The sequence below is a fragment of the Dipteris shenzhenensis genome, chromosome 13 (genome assembly GCF_047967505.1).
Source record: "Dipteris shenzhenensis isolate YYH24624 ecotype China chromosome 13, Dip_SZ_1.0, whole genome shotgun sequence".
Lineage (NCBI taxonomy): Eukaryota > Viridiplantae > Streptophyta > Polypodiopsida > Gleicheniales > Dipteridaceae > Dipteris > Dipteris shenzhenensis.
The window spans coordinates 13,501,462-13,507,461 of NC_141608.1; the positions used below are offsets into that span (position 1 = coordinate 13,501,462).

A 6,000-nucleotide genomic window follows, 5' to 3' on the forward strand; every position below is an offset into this window, starting at 1 on the left:
AAGTAACAAACCTTATCCTTCACTAACCGTAGTTAGTGAACTAACTGTGGTTAGGGGGGAAAACCTCTAAATGAAGGAAAAGTGCCCCTAACCCACTTATTGACTTTACATTGTTCACTGCCTAGAATTTATCAATAATTCTAACACATACCTCGTACTTTTTGCATTTGCCTGTGTACTCCTTCCATTACAAGCAATTCTAGAGGCACTCCTAGTCTCATGGAGAAGGATGGAGTATCTTGTCCACCTTCTTCTAGACATCTTGTGAGAGACTAACCCTAACAGCACATATATGACAATTGTTTAATTTGACTTTTGTATCCACTAGGCTAGGAACCCCTCACACATGACTAACTTATGTCAAAGATGCATCGTTTAACTAACAACTATACATCGTTCAGTAAAGTCTCTGGGTGAATGAAGTTCATCATGCAATACCCCTACAAAAATAAGCAAACGACCAAGACAATAATAGAGGGAGCACAATGTCGAGCTGCTCAAGATTAGGTACAATTGTCAATGCCGAGCCCACATAAGGCTTGAGCCAAGATACATGAAAAACTAAATGCATGGTCCATATCTTGGGTTACTACAACTTCATGGACACGTAATTGATGACCTGAATAATTGGAAAGGGTCCAAAGCTGCAATAAGAACACCTCTTCCCAATCATTTGACTCTTTATTTCAACTAGGAGATAAATCCACTGACCTTTGTATCTGACATCTCTAGGGTGCTTGCTGGCTTGGGCAGGGTATGATTTCTACACATTGACAATCTAGTCTTTAACAACCTCATAATCTGCACATAGGACTCGGTGATTTAATCTGCCTCATAAAATTTCTCTGAAGTCCTAGTGAAAAGGGACTTGAACTTTTTCCCAAAAGTGGCTTCATAAGGACTCTATCTCCAATCCTAGAATTAATATCATTGACAATCCGTTAGACCAATAAAGAAATTGCTCCCATCGGGACTGTGTGTTTGCAACATAAGACCTGAAAACTTCAAAGGCCGACTAATTATAAATCTCTATCTGGCCATCTGATTGAGGGTGAAAACTGCTGGAAAATTTTAGTTGATACCAAAGTCATCCAAAAAGGCTCTCCATAAGTGGCTGGTGAATTTCGAGTCTCAATCTAACACAATCGATCTGGAAATGCCACACATAGGGTACCACCATCCAATAAACAACCAAACTATCTCATGTGCATCAATCGTGCACTTGCATGGAATCAACATAACAAATTTATTGAACTTGCAGAACAAAATGGTAAAACACGGAATGTTTCTGAAATCAATGGCTTATGGTAGATCATTGACAAAATCCATGCTCATATGTTCGAATGGATGGTCCAGAACCTCAAGGGGCTAGCAAAAACCTAGGAGCTTCCCATGAGAGACTTCACTTTCTGACACATCTGACAATAAGTCAGATACTCGTTGCTGCAAAGATGTGGCCAAAAAAAATTTATTTCAAGCTTGTCCAAGGTGCCCTAAACACCCTGGTGTCTGCCAATCGTGAAATCACGTGCAGTATTAAACAACGCTGGTCGAAACTGAGAGAACACAAAGCTGTCCTTTATAGAACAACCAACCATCATGAATGGCATAGTCGCCAGGTTGATTATACAACCTACTTTTGTATCGAGAATTATGGACGTCGTGATAGCTATTCTTCATATCAAAGAGTGTGTACCCCTGCACAATGGAAGTGGCAGAAACCACACCCTTCCTGCTAGCGACATTGGCAACGACATTCCAAGTGCGTACTCAATTGAATATGAGCATGCCAGTCGTCATAGGGCAGCTCATTATCCCATATTCAATAGTGCTGGCCCTACCCTATGTGGGTGCATAAAAGGGGCTTCAGCTGTACATAATTCAGGAATACAATTCATAACTGCTTTAGTACTTGCAAAAGTATTCTTCCACTGCTTACTGCGGTTGAACATGCAAGGACTGACTGTAGCTTTAGCTAGCTGGCTTATGTGTGCTGATTTGGAACACATGTTGGCTTCATGTGAGCTGCCATTGGTCTCATGCCCTCTTACCAAGTAAGAGTGTTCTTTTCCTTCTTCCTGTTGTGTTGTCTCTATATTTCCTAATATTTTACTGTTGTTCCAGTCAGTAAAGCAGTAGTTCTGTTCCATGCATGTTTATTGGGTATTTGCTAGGAACAAAAGCATATCAAGGACTTGGCAAAAACTGCAATGCCCATCACTATTGTTGGCAGTTGCAGGGAGTGAACATCACCATCGCTTTATTGAAGGAAGGGGTTACCACAGCCCCCTGCTTGGCTTTGTCTTAGTGGGATAAACCATTTGATGTGAGGACCATATATTTTTTAGCGGTTTAATAACTACAAAACAAATGAGTATTACAATAACTGTAATACAATGTAGACTCCTAATACAGAAAACTAGGATCCACCATTTAAGCTAACTGCCCTAATATTTCACTAATCTTACAATCCCCTCCTGCCCAAAAAAGGGCAGAGCAAATTTGAGACAGTAATATGTGATGCACTCGGCACATTGCACACAGTAATATGTGATGCACTCAGCATGAATATGCCATACCCTAAAACCCATCCAAAAGCTCACTTTTGGGATGCATTTACGAGCAATGTTTCAAGGCAAGTGTATTCCATAAGTACATCAAAAAAATGCAAATCTTTTATTACCTCCTCAGTGTCGATGTTAGTATGATTGCCATTCTCGCGCACACTCGTCCTCGCTTACTGGCAGAATTAAAGCTGGGCACAAGAAATCAACCCCAATACAGAGGTGCCTTAGTGCACCAATAAAATGTGAAAACTTCCCTCAATGTTGGCACATATTGAGAAAGCAACTATATTATGCAGTCTTTGGCTATTGATATATGGAAATCAGTGTGCGAGCAACATAATGCAAAAGCATGTCCACGAAGTGCACAAGGCTTATTGTACTTATGTGAGGCTATAAAATATCATGACTTACACCTCGACCTTTCCACTTTTCTAGAATTATTCATTGCCCCTCTCTTCATTCATCAAAAGAAATGCATCAAACTACCCCTAATCAATTACCTTCAGTTTAACTTTGGACCATACTCCTTTATTAGGGCTTATTTTAGCTGGTCCATTTAGAGAAGCCAAAGAAAGAAAAGAAGGGCTTGATGGAAAAAGAAACAATATCAGGATGTGGAAATTTCTGTAATTGTGGGACGCAATTTGTCTTTTTTATGTATTCTTTATGATGAACGTACTACTTATAGGTTTGATGCTCACTATAGGGAGAACCATGAGAGACTCAACAAGATACATTAATGAGGAGTACACAACATGGTTGTTTGGTGAAGCAATCAGGGTCATTGTTGCTAAAATTGAAATTGTTCCAATGGCTTTAAGAAGGACACCTAGTTATTGTCACACTTTGGGACATGAAGGGCCGACCAGCAGCTAAGGTTACTAGCTAGCTCAAGTCTGCTAGTAAGGCATTATGCTGGTCTTACACCCTTATTCGTACACCTTCAAAGTAGCTTGTATGTTGATTGAGGCTCTTGCTTTTTATTGTAATACATGATTTACATCTAAAATATTTTGTTTTGAAACAAAGCAGGAAGGGACAGAATCTTATTTGTGTATGTCCGTTTGTGTTTAAGTTGACACTTCTTGTTAGAACTTGAGTGCTAGGGTTTGGTTGGATTAGACAAATTTATAGAATTTGTAACATTCTTAGGGTTTTGCTCTCATGTTGCCTTTTGTGGACAAAACTAGTAGTCACTTCTTCACAATAAGATGGGGAGTAAGTGTGTCTTATGGTAGGTGTGTCACAGTCTACGTAGGTCAATCATAACTGTGCATGTGCCTTTATTGAGAACTCAAGTGAGTTGCCTCCATTCCAAAACAGCTTAGGGGTTTCATAACATTGACTTAAAGGACAATACCATGGATCTAATTAGCTAAAAATCTCTAGCGTAAGCAGACGCATTGGTGCCTCCTCTCAGATAATTGATAAAAGTTGCACAGCGAGTTAGGGACGTGATCAAATCGCAAGCCAGGGAAGGCCTAAAGCAAGCTGCCGCGGAAGTCCAAGCCCTCCGTTTCAAAATGTTAGATTCTATGCAAAAGCAACAGAACTAGAAGGCACAGAACCAACAATCGACAAAGTTAGGAAGTACCGCTGTGGCATCAAGCGTTGTTCATGGCAGGGAGTGTTAGCGAATTCTCCTGTTGCAGCGGAGAGGAATCTACAGGGGGGGAATGAAAATCAAAGAAAATCAGTGAAAACAAAAGCACTGAAGTCAGAAGCGGTAGGAAAAGGAATGAGAGACGAAACGAGCCATATAAAAAGGGAAGAGAAAGGGGGGGAAAGGAGAGACAGGACCTGAATCGTCTGGAGAAGATGAGAGAAAAGCAGCAGCTTATCGGTCACAAACAGTCGGCCGAGAGTTTTCACTACTCTAAATCACCCTCTCTGCCCCTTCTCTTCGCCATTGAATAAAAAATAGAACCTCTCTTTAACAAGATATCTTATATAATTAAAACCAGCCTCTTCAAAATCAATTTTTCATTAATTCAGCCCTAATCCATCTTTGATTTCATTCATGTTTGGAGTGTGCGTGTCTGGACTTCTCCTTATCCTCCTCTAGACAGCAACAATTCTTTTGACAGAATTACCTTAAAATTTTTATTGAGCAAAATACCTGAAAAAATCCTTTGTCCTTGAGCTCTGTAATTGCAACAACATAATATTATTTGTAAGATCGTGCGCTTTAGACATTAATACTCCATTTGAAAGAAATGCCAGAAAAATTTGCCCAGCTCCGTAGTTGTAACGACATAATGTCAGTTGTAAGTTCATGCACTTCAAAAATGGATGTTTTAACACACAAGAAACCGAGCAACCTAAATTTTCCCTTCAATGAGGCCTAAAAAAAAGTTTGAACTAAGTATTGTTTCAACTAGCAAAGTCGACGCTATAGCCAGTCTCATTCCAAAACTGTTTGAGCATAAAAAAAAGAACATGACACACGACACAAGGTCCATTACGACCCCTGATCCTCCTTGCAAATGCCAAGGATAGTGTTTTATTATTGCCTTGGTGATGTTCATGGACTACAGCCATATGAAATGTCATCTTTTGATGTTGTATCCAACTTGGCTATCTCTACTGCTAATTTCAAGTTAATCAAAATCTTACCTCGCATCAAGAACATCCATCAAAAGAGATAAATGTTGTAAGAATTCAAATTGAAGCAACATCAAGAGTATTAGAGTCCAATACTATTGCAAAGAAGTCTTGAGAATAGATAGGACACTAGCATATTACCTGAACATCAGTAGTCGTATTCATATTACAATTTGAGAAATCAATATCTTGCATACACCAATCACATAGGTTTCTTTGACTTTTTTGCACACATGAAAAAATACATTCAAATTAATAGAAGTAAGTTTTCAAGATAACTTTTCTTGTTTTTTCTTTCATGAAAACTTTTCTAGTTTTGAGGCAATAGACCCTTAGCTTTTTTATAGTATATACTTTTGTGAAATAGCTTTTTTGGCATAATAGTTTTTTTGACAGAATAGCTTGTTTAGTTAAACAACTTTTTTTTTGTAAGAACAACTTTTTTTTTAAAAAATCTAGCAGATAACAATCTTCTCATCGGCAGGCATAGAGCCCGTTAGGCAGGCATAAAGCCCTTTTGGCAGGCAAAAAGCCCTTTTTGACAAAATAGCATTTTTGGCAAAAGAATTTTTTTGGCAGAACACCTTTTTTTGGCAATTGGTAGAACAGTTTTTTTGGCAATTGGCAGAACAGCTTTTTTGGCAATTGGCAGAACAGCTTTTTTGGCAATTGGCAGAACAGAGCGAGCAAGGAGTTGTGATAACCTTCAACATTTAGAAGCCCCACTTGCAAAACAGTATTGCCCGTAAATAAATCCAAAGCAAACTCTTTATAGGATTCAATGTTGTAGAAAGATGTGTCGGGAGGACGATGCCGCGACCAAAACAAG

The 6,000-nt window shown here is 39.0% G+C and overlaps 1 protein-coding gene across 1 annotated transcript in view; it reads right to left on the bottom strand.

The window, feature by feature from the left end:
• FTSH4 (FTSH protease 4) overlaps nt 1–4,488 on the bottom strand; it is a 44,050-nt gene extending 39,562 nt beyond the window's left edge. Inside the window, exons 1-3 of the mRNA XM_087383331.1 lie at nt 4,368–4,488; nt 4,162–4,230; nt 2,684–2,755 (exon numbers count right to left, since the gene is read on the bottom strand). The gene's annotated coding sequence lies outside the window, so the exon portion shown is untranslated. The remainder of the gene's footprint in view (nt 1–2,683; nt 2,756–4,161; nt 4,231–4,367) is intronic.
• Nucleotides 4,489–6,000: the final 1,512 nt, after the last annotated feature.